This window comes from Hyperolius riggenbachi, chromosome 8 (genome assembly GCF_040937935.1).
Source record: "Hyperolius riggenbachi isolate aHypRig1 chromosome 8, aHypRig1.pri, whole genome shotgun sequence".
NCBI lineage: Eukaryota > Metazoa > Chordata > Amphibia > Anura > Hyperoliidae > Hyperolius > Hyperolius riggenbachi.
In genome coordinates, this window is record NC_090653.1 from 131,107,251 (window position 1) to 131,125,121 (window position 17,871).

The following is a 17,871-nucleotide window of genomic DNA, read 5'->3' on the forward strand; positions in this document are numbered from 1 at the left end:
GCTTACAACTATCCATGACCTCTTTATCTCAAAAACCCTCACCTTTTTTGCCCTTACTGAGATCTGGCTCACCCCCCTGACCTGCCTGCAGCTGCAGCCCTATCCTACGGGGGTCTACACCTCAGCCATACCCCAAGACCAGATAACAGGCCTGGGGGAGGGGTGGGCCTACTCCTCTCCCCATCCTGCACCTTCCGTGTCCTTACCCCTCCCCCTTCTCTTTACTTTACCTCCTTTGAGGCCCATGTTATCCGCCTCTACCATCCCCTCCCAGCCATTATTGCAGTCCTATACCGCCCCCCCCCCCCTCCAGTACAATATCGCACTTCCTAGAAAACCTTGCCTCCTGGCTCCCACACATCCTGTCCTCCGACCTCCCAACAATCATCCTCGGAGACTTTAACATTCCAATTGATGAGCCTACCACCTCTGCTGCCACTCAGCTTCTCTCGCTCACCAACTTCCTTGGCCTCACTCAGCATACTAACTCCACAACCCACAGTGCTGGTAATACTTTGGACCTAATTTTCTCCAAAGCCATCGCACTTACCAACCTGGACATTACACCATTCCCCATCTCCGACCACCACCTCATCACCTTCACCCTCACTCCATCCAGCACCCCCTGTCCCCCTCCCCAAACTGGACGTTGACAGAGAGATCTGCGCAACCTTAACCCCAATGTACTAGCCACATCCCTCCACTCTCTCTCCTCCTCCCTCCCCAGCCTAACCTGCCCCAACGAAGCGGCAGCTCAATACAACAGTAACCTCTCCGCAGCCTTAGACCATGCTGCTCCCCTGACCTTTCGTACCAACAGTCGCCCCAACCCCCAACCTTGGCACACTGCCCTCACAAAAAAACTACAAAATGAGACACGAGCTGCAGAACGCAAATGGAGGAAATCCCGCCAGAACAATGATTTCCTGGGATACAAGACCAAGTTGCAGACGTACCATACTGCCCTCGCTGATAGTAAACAGATATACTTCACTCACTTGATCGCTACCCAAGCCTCCAACCCACGTCGTCTTTTTGCCACCTTCAATGCCCTACTTAACCCCCCCCAACCTCCACCCTCTCAGCCACTGACCTATTAAACTACTTTATCAACAAAATTACAACCATCAGGAGGGATATTTCTCTCCTCCACTCTATCGCCCCCGCCTCCCCACCACATCCGACTCCTGCCTCTTTCTCCTCCCTTACCTCCTTCAATCCTGTCACGGTGGAGGAAGTCAACCAGCTGCTGGCAACTTCACCTGCCACTTCCTGCCCCCTAGATCCGGTCCCATCTGATTCTCTGCGTCCACATTTTTCTGATCTGGCCCCTGTCCTCATCCATCTGTTCAACCTCTCCTTCTCCACCGGCATCTTCCCCTCCATATTCAAACAGGCCACTGTGCTTCCCCTGCTAAAGAAATCTTCACTCGACCCTGCTCTGCCATCCAACTACCGCCCAATCTCTCTCCTCCCTTTTGCCTCAAAAATTCTTGAACGCCTGGCCCACCAACGCCTGACCAACTTCCTTAACTCCAACTCCCTTCTCGATCCCCTGCAGTCTGGTTTTCGCACAGCACATTCTACAGAAACAGCTCTCACCAAAGTGGTAAACGACCTTGCCCTTGCCAAAGCCGAAGGTAAATACTCCATACTGCTCCTCCTGGACCTCTCCTCGGCATTTGACACTGTCGACCACTCCCTCCTCCTCCACTCCCTGCAGCTAATGGGCATTCAGGACCTAGCCTTAGCCTGGATCTCCTCATACCTCTCCAACCGCTCCTTCACAACATTTTTCAATGGCTCCTCATCCACTCCTACACCTCTCTCAGTTGGTTGTTCCTCAAGGTTCCGTCCTAGGACCACTACTGTTCTCACTCTATACTGCCTCATTTGGCAAAATCATCTCCTCCATGGGTTTCAATTATCACCTGTATGCCGACGACACCCAGATATATCTCCACACCCCAGATCTCTCCTCCTCTACCATGGACAAAGTCTCTGCCTGCCTCACATCCATTTCCTCCTGGATGGTTGCCAGGTACCTGAAGCTTAATTTGGACAAGACTGAGCTTCTAATATTCCCACCCCGCACAGCTGCACCCCTCCCAGATCTGCACGTCACTATTGAAAATACTACTAAGTATCCACCCTACCTCCCAAGCCCGCTGTCTAAGCGTTACTCTGGACTCTGAACTTTCCTTTACAGCCCACATCCAAGGTATTGCCAGATCCTGCAACTTCCACCTCCGCAACATCTCCAAGATGTGCTCCTACCTGTCCCCTGACACCACTAAACTCCTTATCCACGCCCTTGTCATCTCCCGCCTACACTACTGCAATTCTCTTTTATCTGGCCTCCCCTCTAACCGTACTGACCCACTTAAATTGGTAATGAATGCGCCAGCCAGACTGATACATTCTTCTCACCGCAGCGCCTCTACAACTCCGCTCTGTAAAGCACTACACTGGCTCCCCATCAGCTTTAGGATCAATTTCAAAATCCTGTGCTTGGCCTACAAATCAGTGCACAAGACCTGCCCGTCCTACATCTCTGATCTGGTCCACAGGCACATACCAGCCCGCCCCCTCCGATCCTCCAATGACCTGCGCCTAGTCGCACCACGCATAACTCAGTCACACGCACGATTGCAGGACTTCACCAGGGCTGCCCCTACTCTCTGGAACTCTCTCCCACCAGCCGTCAGACTCGCCCCCACCTTTAATACCTTCAAACAAGCTCTCAAGACTCACCTCTTCACGCTCGCATACCCCCCTACACCAGCACCATAATATGTTCTGTTAGACCCCCTCTCAAAAGACGCACCTATTGTCTCCACCCCACCCTTTAGATTGTAAGCCTCTGGCAGGGCCCTCCTCCCTAATGTATCCAGCTTGATTATGCAATCTTACTCACAACCACCCCTCTTGTAGACTCGAACAGTCTCTATTTTGACCTATGACACTGTATTGTTATCAAATCATTTGCATGATCTTGTTTTGTTGTGAGTTTCCGTATGTTCTACCTGTATGTTAACCCATTTATCTATTGTGCAGCGCTGCGTAATATGTTGGCGCTTTATAAATACAATAAATAATAATAATAATAATAGGTACTGACAGTAGTTCCCTTGATTTGCACAATATGATTCTCACCAATGTTTAACACCAATCAATGGCTATGTAATATTTTGCTGTATTTTTTTATTTTTCACAAAAACATTTTAGTTAACATTTAGGACAAATGAACACTATCAATTTTGCTAGCCACTATTAAAGTTATGTTAAAAATGAATACGTTTTTTTGAAACTGAAAATATGAGCCATTATTCAGCATTATGTGAGCAAGAATGCTTCAATTTTGCTTAGTGATTAACTATGCAAATTATTCCTCTATACCCCTATTAGTTTTACAGAGCCAACTATATCAGATAGGCAAAGGTACAGAATCAGTGAGCAGAAGAATAGTCAAGCTAGCCGAAGGTCATAACAAATAATACAATTCAATTAGTACTTTAAGCTATCAACAGAATCTGGCAAAGTGTGGATCCCCAGCTCCAGTTGGTTCTAGCACACTTTGGGATCTGACTAGGTCTGAGTGCTAACACGTAGCATATGCAACAGCAGACGCGGAGCAACTGACAGGCAGGTCCTATATATACTAAACGAGCTCCATAGCGCCACCCCAGTCACTCAGCCAATCCTGAGCATAGCTGGAGTCAGCTGACCGAGTGATCAGCTGACTCCCCTTCTAGATGCATAAAGGTTCTTTCGCTCGGCACGCGCGCGCGTAGCCCTTAGTCTATGAGCGATAGAAGGACCAGGCAAAGCACCAGCATGTAACTGTGCGGCAGAAACCGCCGGCTGCGATGCGGAGATAGCCGCCATGCCGCTTGCTTTTGCGGCAGTATCTCCGCTATCCATTAAATTGATATAATAAATTGCATGCAGTACTGATAAGGAATAGACCATTAGTAGCAAAGAAAATAGTCTCATTTTTATTTTCAGATATATAGCTTTTTTTTTTAATAACATTGCATAATTTTGTCATATTTGCAATTACAAGCCACACTCTGTGTTTTAAACTATAACACAAGCAGTGCTAATGGCCCTTTCAACTTCCTTGCAGTAAAACTCTTATCTAAATCTGTCTCTGACTGTTTCTTTGATGTATATATGCTCTAAAAAATAGCACTGTAGCCGACCCAAATTGGCTCAGAGAGCTCAGAGAAGCTCGTTTGCATAGATAAGAACTGAAGTTTCTTAACTTTGCCTGTACAGGAAACAAAATTAGAATCATTTATTTGTCACTAATGTTCTATTTTTTAGCTGCACTACACATATGATTCATTATATCATACGTTTATTTTTGCTTCATATTCCCTTTAAATCATGGTGACTCGGGACCAGTAGGATTTTGTAAGGGCCTGTAAGAAACCTAAACACCCCCATCCTAAAAAAAACCCAAATATGCTAACTATAAATTTGCTAGAAGATCTGGGTATGCGCTTGATGTTTCGGGACATAAAGTTATGATCTGCATGATTTGCAAGGAGTTCTTTCTTACTCACATGAAGATGGTTACTTGCAAACATGCTCTGTATATTTAGCAACATTTACAGTACTGAAACAGCATATGATTGCTTAAAGGACTTACGAGGCCAAAATGGCTAAAAAAAGCCAAGTACCTTTAAGATGTTTAAATGCACGGAGGACGCCGTCCGTGCCCTCCTTTGCAGTTCCGCTGGGTCCCCTTCCTGTGATCGCCCCCCGTGCCGATCGCGACCCCACAGGCCGGGTCGGGCTCTCATTCCGCTCCCAATATGGCCGCTTCCTCGGCCGCGGCTGCGCAGTCCGCCTGGCCGCTAGTGCGGCTGCGCAGCTCTACGGCCAACCCCCCCGAACCACGCTACAGTGCGTGGTTCGGGGGGTTGGCCGTAGAGCTGCGCAGCCGCACTAGCGGCCAGGTGGACTGCGCAGCCGCGGCCATATTGGGAGCGGAACGAGAGCCTGACCCGGCCTGTGGGGTCGCGATCGGCACGGGGGGCGATCTCAGGAAGGGGACCCGGCGGAGCTGCACGGAGGGCGCGGACGGCGTCCTCCGTGCATTTAAACATCTTAAAGGTACTTGGCTTTTTTTAGCCATTTTGGCCTCGTAAGCAGTGGTGCTCAGCAGAGCTCGAATATTCGAGTAGCTCGAATATTCGAGCTCTTTTTCAGCTATTCGAGCTCGGTATTCGAGCTCCGAATAGCTGCAGCTATTCGAATGGGCTATTCGCGTACACTCGAATAGCCCATTCACTATTCGAGCTATTCGAGCAAACGGCGCTATTCGAGCTCGGTACCGAGCTCGAATAGCGTCATAGCCCAGATTGATGTCCTTAGAGCCAATCAGAGGGCTCCCAGGCCCTCTGACGGCAGCCAATCACAGAGGGGGACCCTGGCCAGCCCCTACCCTATAAATAGCGGCCGCCATGTTACGTTTCTCCGTCCTTGCCTGAGACTTGCATAGAGAGAGAGTTGCTCCTTTGTGCTTTGGCTTAGCAAGAGCTTTATTGTGGTCATTTACCTAGCGTTTTTGCTCACATACACCTCCTATACACACCTATATTGTTGTTAGTTAGTTAGACTTTGTATTTTAGTTAGTAGCTTTTGTGTTACATAGAGACAGGCCAGCTGCTGCAGGCTTACAGCTTTAGGCCTCAGGGCCTGCCTGTGTGGGCAGCTGTCCTCCTGTCCTCTGTTTATTTCTCTCTATTCTATACCAGTATTTCTGCTGTCCTTTACTACTGATTGTATTAGTATTGTAGTTATATACTGTAACTGTACTAGGACACTCACTGTCACTGTTCATAGGCTACTAGCTGCTCCTGCGTGTGTGCACTCACTGTCTGTGTACACACTACACACACTCTATTTCCAAGTTCTGATAACTGATTGATTATTGTAATTGAATATTGTAATTAGTTAGTTGTACTCACTGTTACTACTTACTGTACTAGGAGTCTAGGACACTCAGTCACTGTTCATAGGCTACTAGCTCCTGCGTGTGTGCACTCACTGTCTGTGTACACACTACACACACTCTATTTCCTTCTGATAACTGATTGATTATTGTAATTAGTTAGTTGTACTTACTGTTACTACTTACTGTACTAGGAGTCTAGGACACTCAGTCACTGTTCATAGGCTACTAGCTCCTGCGTGTGTGCACTCACTGTCTGTGTACACACTACACACACTCTATTTCCTTCTGATAACTGATTGATTATTGTAATTAGTTAGTTGTACTTACTGACTGTTACTGCTTACTTACTTACTGTACTAGGGACACTCACTCAGTCACTGTTCATAGGCTAGCTCCTGCGCGTGTTTGCGCGTGCGTGCACTCACTGTCTGTAGTGTACACACACTAAATTTACTTGTGATTACTACTGATTATTGTAAGTTGTAACTGCTAGTTGTACTTCCTGACTGTTACTACTTACTTACTGTACTAGGGACACTCACTCAGTCACCTCACCCACTAACCCACTCCATTAAAGTACCCCACTTTTCACCCGCCCTTTTAAAAAACTTTTGTCTATACGCCCAAAACATCGAAGATGTCTGGAAGTGGCAGCCAGCGCGGTTTGGGCAAGGGGAAGGGCAGCAAGGGAATCAGGAGGAGAGGGAGCAGCATTGTGGCAAGCCGCGGGCGCGGGCGCGCCACCATGCACAGTTCCGCAGCAGCAGCAGCAGCGTCAGTGGCTAACATTCCTCCCATAGCCACTGGCCGTGGACGCCTTGGGCGCCGCCCAGCAGGAGCATCTGCAACTCACGCTGCAGAGACACAGCAGCAGCAGCGTGTAGCACCTGCTCCGATTTTCCTCCAGCCGGGTCGGAAACGTCCCATTGAGGAAAAGCATGCAGACACTGTGGTGCAACTCATGACGGAGGATGAGCAGCCCGCCATCAGCTCTGCATCTGAGGCCTCCACCCTCACCACCACCACCACCACCCCTGTTCGCAGCAGCCGCCCAGCAGGGTCTGGGGAGGAGGCCAGTTCACCGTCACTCGCCGACCTGTCATTCAGCAGTCTTTTGACCCCAGGCATCATGAGTAAATTGTCTGCTGTTGTTGGCGATCTTGAGGAGGAGATGCTGATGGGCACTTTGGGGGATGAGGGATTGGACAGCAAGACTGTGGCGACAGTCAAGCAGCCCATCCATGCATCAGGAGAGGAGTTTGGGGGGTCCTCATCCCAGCAGGACATGTTTCAGGAGGGGGAGGATGTTGATGACCCGGTGACAGACAGAGACTGGGTGCCACCACCTCCAGGGGATGTCGTCCTCAGCAGCTCTGAGGAGGAGGAGAAGGATGCTCTTGTGGGCCTTGCAAGGAGGCGCATCATTGCAAGCATTGGCAGCAGCAGTAGGCAGGTCCCACAGCCTGCTGGTGTCTCAGGCTCAGCAGCAGCAGCAGCAGCATCTGCCAGTACCACCACCAGCCGCACCCAAGCCCCCCAAGCCCCCCCCCCCAAACCACCACAGGGAGACAGGCAGCAGCGCTTCCATGCCGTAGGGGGATGTTTCTGTCACCAATCTGGCGCCTTTTCACCATGCCCACAGTGTACAGCAAGTACGCCACTTGCAACCACTGTCAGCGGAAGTTGAGCAGAGGTGCAGACCCCTTAAAGTTCTGCACCAGCTCGCTCATCAACCACCTTGCTGCGAAACATTTCCACCAGCATCAGGAGTTCCAGAGGCTGAAGGCATCTGGTGCTGGCAGTGGCACCACACCCATCACTGCACAGCCTTCAGCAGCAGCAGCAACAGCAGCCACCCGCCCTCCTGCTCCTCCAGCAGCACCAGCAGGAGTGCGGAAACGCACTGCTCCTCCCCCTCTGCAACTCCTGCCGCCGACACTGAGGCTTGTTCTGGCAGCCAGTCCTTAGTGGCCTCCTCCGCTGTGTCTGCTGATTCCCGTGCCAGCAAAAGGCCACGCCAGAGCCTTTTGAGCGAGTCCTTCCAGGGGGTGGTTAGGGCTCTGCCTCCCAGCAGCCGTCGCGTGCGGCAGCTGAACGGCTTGCTGGCACGGGCCATGTGCTCCCAACTCCTGCCGTACACGCTCGTGCAGGAGGGGAGCGACATTCGTGCGCTGCTTGCTTGCGCAGCCCCAGACTGGCAGCTCCCCAGCAGACACTTTTTCTCCCGCAAGGCCATTCCTGCACTGCACCGCTTTGTGATGGCCAATGTGGAGCGAGGGCTGGAGCACGCGGTTGGTGAAAGGGTCCACGTCACCATGGACTCCTGGAGCAGCCGCTTCGGGACAGGCCGCTACCTGTCCTTCACTGTCCACTGGGTCAGCTTGGTGGAAGGGGGTGAGGATGGGAGAGCAGCAGCGGGCACAGCAGCAGCAGCAACACAGTGGGTGGTGCCACCCCGCAGGGTCAGGGGAACTGCAGCAGGTTCCTCCGATCCTCTGCCATCCTCCGGCACACCTGGCCAAACCCCCCGCCTCAGCAGCAGCGTGAAGGCCCGCCACTGCCAAGCGCTGCTGCACTTGGTCAGCCTTGGGAAGACCAAGCTGACGGCAACCCATGTGTTGGCCAAACTCCAGGAGCAGGAGAGGATTTGGCTGACCCCCAGAGGCCTCAGAGTCGGAGAGGTGGTGGCCGACAATGGGGCCAATCTGGTTGCCGCAATAGACAGGGGAAACCTGACCCACATCCCCTGTCTTGCCCACGTGCTGAACCTGGTGGTGCAGAAGTTCTTGCGCACCTACCAGGGGATGGGCGAACTGCTGGAAACGGCAAGGAACGTTGTGCGTCACTTCCGGCGCTCGGCTGCAGCCTGTGCGAGCCTGGAAGACGTGCAAAAGGAGCTGGATCTGCCACGCCATCGGCTGATCCTTGACGTTCCGACTCTCTGGAACTCCACCCTGGCGATGTTGGAGCGTCTGGTTGAACAGAAGCGCGCTGTCAAACAGTACCTTGCCCTGGCCACTGTTTCCGCCGCTCAGAGAAGGGACAAGACCAGCAACATCCCGTCCATCGTCCCCGATGATGACTGGAGGCACATGCAGCAGGTGTGCTTAGTGCTGGCTCCCTTTCTGCAGGCCACTAACATGGTGAGCAGGGACCATGCTATGGTCTGCGAGTGGGTGCCCCTGGTTTGTCTGCTGAACAGGGCCCTCGATGCTTTGCTGGAACAGGGAGCGGCAGCCTTGGACCAGCAGGAGCGGCAAGCAGCTGCACAGTCCACCTCTGAGGGGGAGGAGGAGGAGGACTTGGTGGAGGTCCCTGACCTTGCTGCTGATGAGGGGGATCAGCACAGTGCAGCTGAGTTGGTGCGGGGGTGGAGAGAGGATGAGGCTGACGAGGCAGAGGAGGAGGATGAGGACAGCAGCACTGCCGTCGATGTGCCAGCAGACGTGGCCCGCCTCTTCCCAATGGCAGCGCACATGCTGACGTGCCTGCGCAGAGACCCCAGGGTGATCCAGATGAAGCAGAGGGAGGACATCTGGATCAGCATGATGTTGGACCCACGCCTCAAGGGGAAGTTGAGCCAGTTCCTGCCGCCTGCAGGAGGAGACCCAGCGCAACAAATAAGGAGCTTGCAGCAGGCCCTTGTTGAGCGCTTGGAGGAAGCCTTCCCCCAGCCTTCCACCCCCACTGTCCAGCAGCCAGCACAGAGGCAGCAGCAGGTGCCTGCATCCAGCAGCAAGCGCCCCACAGACCTGCTGTCTCTCAGCCACGAGCTCTACAGGACTGTAGAGGCTCCGGCAGCAGTGACTAGAGAGGAGGTGCATGCAGCAGCATCCTCCACCGGTCACAGCCAGCGCCTGACCCGCATGGTGGCTGACTACATGGGGTCCTACAGCGGGCTTGACAGCGATGCCCCTGTTGATCCCATGGAGTATTGGGTCAAGCGCCTGGAGATCTGGAGCGAGCTGGCGCAGTACGCCCTGGAAGTGCTGTCCTGCCCCCCTTCCAGCGTGCTGTCCGAGCGCTGCTTCAGTGCAGCTGGTGGTGTGGTCACCGAGAAACGCTCACGTCTGTCTCACAAGTCTGTGGACAGACTGACGTTTCTCAAGATGAACCAGGCGTGGGTGGAAGGCGAGTTCCTGGCCCCTGTTGTCGGCGAGAGGGGGACATGAACTGGCTAAGAACCATCGTTAATGTGCCTTACCACCCTTTACCACCTCCTGGCTCCTGCTCACTAAGCCAGCCTGGTTCACTTTGACTATTACGTCGCCTGCAGCCACACATTTTACACCTACAGTGGGCTGCTGTGTACTGCCCTTCTGCTGTCTGTCTGTGTTTCCCACTGCCAGGGTACACAGATTTACCTTCTGCTGCAACTCTGCCACCAGCTATTACGTCAAACAATAGCTATATATCTGTGTAATTTGTTTTACAAACAAAACCAAAAAACCATAAAAAAAAAAAAAGGTTTAATTTTTCTGAGGTGCCCGGGTTGAAAACTGTGTTGTCCCAGTTGTGTATTGGACACGATGTGGGCTGCACGACCGCTGTCTGGGACCTCCTGCCTGCTGTGTTTATTTACAGCCCTGGTATCACCGCTAGGTACCAGGGCTATTATGTCACGCTGCCTGCCTGCTGCCACACTCACACTACTCCTCCATTCCTCCTGCTGATGCTGCTGTCTGTCTGTGTTTCCCAACGCCAGGGTACACAGATTTACCTTCTGCTGCCACTCTGCCACCAGCTATTACGTCAAACAATAGCTGCTCACATTACTCCTCCATTCCTCCTGCTGCTGCTGCTGCTGTCTGTCTGTCTGTGTTTTCCAACGCCAGGGTACACAGATTTACCTTCTGCTGCCACTCTGCCACCAGCTATTACGTCAAAAAATAGCTATATCTGTGTAATTGGTTGTAAAACCAAAACTACAAAACCATAAAAAAAAAAAAAAGGTTTAATTTTTCTGAGGTGCCCGGGTTGAAAACTGTGTTGTCCCAGTTGTGTATTGGACACAATGTGGGCTGCACGACCGCTGTCTGGGACCTCCTGCCTGCTGTGTTTATTTACAGCCCTGGTATCACCGCTAGGTACCAGGGCTATTATGTCACGCTGCCTGCCTGCTGCCACACTCACACTACTCCTCCATTCCTCCTGCTGATGCTGCTGTCTGTCTGTGTTTCCCAACGCCAGGGTACACAGATTTACCTTCTGCTGCCACTCTGCCACCAGCTATTACGTCAAACAATAGCTGCTCACATTACTCCTCCATTCCTCCTGCTGCTGCTGCTGCTGTCTGTCTGTCTGTGTTTCCCAACGCCAGGGTACACAGATTTACCTTCTGCTGCCACTCTGCCACCAGCTATTACGTCAAAAAATAGCTATATCTGTGTAATTGGTTGTAAAACCAAAACTACAAAACCATAAAAAAAAAAAAAGGTTTAATTTTTCTGAGGTGTCCGGGTTGAAAACTGTGTTGTCCCAGTTGTGTATTGGACACAATGTGGGCTGCACGACCGCTGTCTGGGACCTCCTGCCTGCTGTGTTTATTTACAGCCCTGGTATCACCGCTAGGTACCAGGGCTATTATGTCACGCTGCCTGCCTGCTGCCACACTCACACTACTCCTCCATTCCTCCTGCTGATGCTGCTGTCTGTCTGTGTTTCCCAACGCCAGGGTACACAGATTTACCTTCTGCTGCCACTCTGCCACCAGCTATTACGTCAAACAATAGCTGCTCACATTACTCCTCCATTCCTCCTGCTGCTGCTGCTGCTGTCTGTCTGTCTGTGTTTCCCAACGCCAGGGTACACAGATTTACCTTCTGCTGCCACTCTGCCACCAGCTATTACGTCAAAAAATAGCTATATCTGTGTAATTGGTTGTAAAACCAAAACTACAAAACCATAAAAAAAAAAAAAAGGTTTAATTTTTCTGAGGTGCCCGGGTTGAAAACTGTGTTGTCCCAGTTGTGTATTGGACACAATGTGGGCTGCACGACCGCTGTCTGGGACCTCCTGCCTGCTGTGTTTATTTACAGCCCTGGTATCACCGCTAGGTACCAGGGCTATTATGTCACGCTGCCTGCCTCATTGACTGCCTGCTGCCACACACTCATCCTCCATTCCTCCTGCTGCTGAATTTACCTCCTGCTGTCTGTGTGTTTCCACTGCCAGGGAGCACATACAATGGCGCTTCCAACATGCGTGCGCCACCAGCTATTTGTTACGCTCAAAAATAGCTGCATTTCTTTAAAAAAAAAATTTTGAAAAGAGAAATAAGTGAAGAAGAAGACGATATAGAAGAAGATGAAGAAGATGAAGAAGAAGAAGATGAAGATGATGAAGAAGAAGAAGAAGAAGAAGAAGATGAAGATGATGAAGAAGAAGAAGATGAAGAAGAAGATGAAGATGATGAAGAAGAAGAAGATGAAGAAGATGAAGAAGATGAAGATGAAGAAGATGAAGAAGAAGAAGATGATGAAGAAGAAGAAGAAGATGAAGAAGAAGATGAAGAAGATGAAGAAGAAGAAGAAGATGAAGAAGATGAAGATGAAGAAGATGAAGAAGATGAAGAAGAAGAAGATGAAGATGAAGAAGAAGATGAAGATGATGAAGAAGAAGAAGAAGATGAAGAAGATGAAGAAGATGAAGAAGATGAAGATGATGAAGAAGATGATGAAGAAGAAGAAGATGAAGAAGTTGAAGATGAAGTAGATGTAGAAGAAGAAGAAGAAGAAGATGAAGAAGATGAAGAAGAAGATGAAGAAGATGAAGAAGATGAAGAAAAAGAAGATGAAGAAGAAGAAGATGATGATGAAGAAGATGAAGAAGAAGAAGACAATATAAAAGAAGAAGATATAGAAGAAGATATAGAAGAAGAAGAAGAAGATATAGAAGATAAAGAAGAAGAAGAAGAAGTATATACAGTACTGAACAAATTTCTGGACACAACTTCTCTTTTCAACTTTTTTTTTTTTAAAGGAACATCCCCACATAATCACTTGCTGTTGTTACTTGGAAAAAAAGAGGTTTCTTGCATCATTCACCCTCAAAACAAGTGTTGGAAGCTATTTAAGGCCATTTCGAATAGTCAGCTCGAATAATGAGCTCGAATACCGACTCGAATAGTGAGCTCGAATTCCGAGGTCGAATCGAATAGTAAAAATTATTCGACTCGAATATTCGACTGATCTCGAATAATTTACTATTCGAATTCGACCTAACTCGAATTTTGAAAAGGGGTATTTGAGCACCACTACTCGTAAGTCCTTTAAGTTAAATTCAAGTCTTAGCTTATTTTTTACAGTATGCAGGGGGAAATTTTAAACCCATGGATGTGTTTCATTGCATAAAAAAAGAATAATTATGTCTTGCATATTGACTACATATTTCTGCATTTTTGCAGATGTTTCCATGTGTGAATATTATGTAAATAGAATGTAGATGTCAATGTATCATTGAGCTATGCAGGAGACGCTGGATTTATCCTGACATGTCTTTGTCCGCCCCCCATACAAGTAAAATTATGGCTTTGATGTTCAACCTGCTGTTGCAAGTGGTGCAGTTGAATACTGGTATTATTGCATTTCCATACAGTTGTAAATATGCTAATATTCAAGAAATAGCCTTTACTTAAAGGGAACCTGTACTGACTAAAATAATTTAAAATAAACACATGAGGTAACTTCAAATGAACATTAAATAGTTACCTTGCCATCAGTTCATCTCAGAAGCTCACCATTTTCTTTTGACAATGATCCCTTGCAGTTCTGACAACATTTTGTCAGAACTGAAATATATCAGTTGCTGTCAGTTATATATCAGTTGCTGTCAGTTATAGCTGAGTGGACAACTGATGTGCCCGGTAATGTCCATGTTTCCCTATGGCTCAAGTGGACAATGTTACAGTTTAACAGTGTGCTGACCAGAAAGCTGTTATGGGGTAATGGCCATTTTCAAAATGGAGGACGGAGAATTCCCTTGATCACAGTGGACAAACAGGACATGGGAGAGGACTCAGAGGAGAGAGAGATTGAGGAGTAGACTACACGGGACGGGAGGTAAGTATGACTTGTGTATGCTTATTTTGACTTTTAATGTTCAGTTCCGGTTTTCTTTAAGACATTTACATAGTACTACACTGCACCAACAAGACTGAGCATGAACCAGGAAAACAGTAGTTGTTTAAAGGGATACTGTAGGGGGGTCGGGGGAAAATGAGTTGAACTTACCCAGGGCTTCTAATGGTCTCCCGCAGACATCCTGTGCCCGCGCAGCTACTCACCGATGCTCCGACCCCGCCTCCGGTTCACTTCTGGAATTTCTGACTTTAAAGTCAGAAAACCACTGCGCCTGCGTTGCCGTGTCCTCGCTCCCGCTGATGTCACCAGGAGTGTACTGCGCAGACACAGACCATACTGGGCCTGCGCAGTACACTCCTGGTGCCATCAGCGGGATCGAGGACACGGCAACGCAGGCGGAGTGGCTTTCTGACTTTAAAGTCAGAAATTCCAGAAGTGAACCGGAGGCGGGGCCGGAGCATCGGGGAGTGGCTGCGCCAACACAGGATGTCTGCGGGGGATCATTAGAAGCCCCGGGTAAGTTCAGCTCATTTTCCCCTGACCCCCCTACAGTATTCCTTTAAATAAGAAACACTTCAAATAACCAGAAGACAAACTTGGTATGTTAAAGGAATCCAAAAGAATGCTCTTGTCAGATTTTTGCCTATTGACGGTACATTTTTAATCTTTGCATAAAAGCTTAGCTCTGTCTAAAGTTAGCTTTTACTGTAGTCATTCTTCATCATTTCATTTGGATGGGAGAAGGGACCTATGCCAAAAATGTTCAGTTTTCAGCAATCACTGCTTTGCATCTGAAGTGGGAGATAAAGTCAGTGACATTTGCTGTCTGTATACATACAGTCTATAATTTGTGCTCGGTTTTAAATGAGCCTTACAATATTCATAAACCTTGCGGCTAATTAAATGCAAACTGCATGTTTCCAGGGAACTGTAGCGTTCAGCTCTGTATTACTATTCTATGACTGTTCTGTGTGATTTTATTGATTGGACTGGATGAAGTTGTTGTAAAACAGTTTTTCTGTTGATAAGATATTATTTTTTAAACATTTTTTTAAAATTATATTTGATAAAAAAGAGCTACTTATGGGCCATTCACACTTGTCCTAGTTTTATGTGTGAACATTCATAATCTCATAATCTGAAAGTAAAATGTGTAAATGTTCTGAAAATGTTCGTATGCCCCTAGCAGCATGTACCGTATGTGAATTTTTGCATTTCACATACGGAGCCATTGAGAACTACTATGCGCAATTCAGATGTGAAATAGTGCAGCATACGAAAAATGCAACAGGCTATTATTTTCGCAGCACATTGAAATAAAACGCATTCAATAGAAACTATTCCATTGAACTTGCTGTGCTGTCTGTTCCAATGCACATTTTCGTAACATGAATTGTTCTAGTGTGTTTCACCGCAGTAGATTTGGGCCCTTAAGTTAATTTGCATAAAAATTCATCTGATTAACTTAAAAATGGAGTTCAAATTTTTGTGCAAGTTTGCTTAAAGCAGAACCAAACTATTGCACAGTACACAATGTTAAGTCTTTATACCACATAAAGTTGCTGCAGAAATTCACTTCTCTATGCTTTGTGTTTGTATAGGCAGATAAGGGTGTCTAATTAATTCTTATCAGCAACTGTGAATAGACTGCAGGAGGGCTTGCAAAGGCAGCTTCCTATAAAGCAAACACTGAAACGTAACCCTTTCATTGCCTTTTGAAAAAGTGAAGGCAAGTAAAGCTGGGAATACACAAAGCATTTTTTTCGGTCGATTTTCCGTCCAATCGATTTCCGATTCGATTCTGTTATCTATTTCCATTCACTTCTATGAGAAATTGATCAGAAAAACGATCGAAAATTAGATCGGACATGTCGGAAATTATCCATCAAACATCTATCTGTATGATGTATTCCCAGCATAAAACGTCAGGATTTTTGGGGGACATCCATACATTGTAATGAAGATATTTTTTTCATATAGGTTATCATGCTGTGGCTACGATTTTAGAGCTACCAGTAAGAGGAAATTCTGAGTTTAGTTAACTTTAAGTTGCAGTAGAAATGTGTAATCCCTGTTTCCATGGTATATTTGACAGGTTAATTTATATAACCTACACATTACAACACAATTTGCATCAGGTTTCAAAAATAAAAGTCAAAGTACAATTAAGAGCACTTACAAATGGGTCTGTTACAATAGTAACCACTATGTAGGCCAATGAGGACTTGTTCCTGCTTGAGTATGGTTATTATCTCTCTAGTAGTATTGTGGCACTCCATCTAAAAGATAAATCATGTATATGTTACGGCCAGAACCCGAAGTGCGGCTACTTCGCGTTCTGGCCAGCCACTTCGGGTTCTGGCCGGCCAATGTGCGAAGTGGCCGCAGCGCAGCGGCCAATGTTAGAAATGTTATGTTTACGCCGTCTCGCTGCGGCCAAATTTATTACAACTTGCTTAATTTAATTAAATATAGCCGGCGGCAATGTAATAGAGGAAGCCGCCGGCTTTCGCACTGCCTCTCTCCTCTCCCCGATCCCCCCCCCCCGCCTCCCATACAATAAGTAGCAGCCGGCGGGGACACGCGTGTCCCGAGGGTCGTTCGTCACAGCAGGGGAATCCTGCCATTCCTGCAGAGCGGGTGCTGGCAGAAGCAGTGTCTGCAGCCTCCCCACTCTGCTGCCCCGCTGCGACGAACGACTCTCCGGCTGCATGACCTCGGCTGCTACGTATATTGTATGGGAGGTGGGGGGATCGGGGAGAGGCAGTGCGAAAGCCGGCGGCTTCATCTATTACATTGACGCTGGCTATATTTAATTAAATTAAGCAAGTTGTAATAAATTTGGCCGCAGCGAGACGGCGTAAACATAACATTTCTAACATTGGCCGCTGCGCTGCGGCCACTTCGCACATTGGCCGGCCAGAACCCGAAGTGGCTGGCCAGAACGCAAAGTGGCCACACTTCGAGTTCTGGCCGTAACATATATATACAATTGAAGCCAGTAGTAGTGGTCACCCCTGATTATTAGATATCATAAAGAGAAATTAAACAAAAAAGTCTAGGGTTTGAAGGCCAGTGAGAGTCCATCAAGTATGAATAAAATGTAACATTTATTATAATAATGTAAAAATTATGTATCCGAACATCAATAAAATGTAAGTTCCAAAATCATGCTGATATATCGATACAACATGCAACCTAACCCACGTTTCAAAGCTATGCAGCTACTTTTTCAGAGACATAAGATTGCAAATAGGCGGTCATGAAGATGGAAGTAAAATCATAGTATTAAAAAGGACATAACACTATTATATCCTTCTGGATGCTTAGAGTTTCCACAAAACAAGCGGGTAAACCGTCTAGTGTCAGATGTAATCCTGTGTATAAACAGAAAATAAAATCAAAATTAATTAATTAAACAACACACCTGGAAAAATATATAAATAGGTGGGAAGATAAAAATAGTTATCTAATAGGAGATGATTTTCATATTCTCTTTAAAATAACTTTTAAGCATTTTACAATTGAAAAAAAACACACAAAAAAATGGTGAAAAAGTACTATCAAAATTACTTTGAGTATTTTCTTGCTTGCTGATTGTCTAAAAGGCATTTATTGACAAGTTGTGAAAACTTAGGAGAAAAAGTTAATTGCATATGGACCTGTGTGTTAATTATCATATAGCACTTATCATTGCTCTGATGCTTGAAATGTATGATCTGCAATGATCAATAAATAGTCCTTTAACCACTTGCCGACCGCCTACTTCATATTGGCGGCGGCAAAGTGGCAGCCCCAGGACCACGTAACGCAGAATGGCGT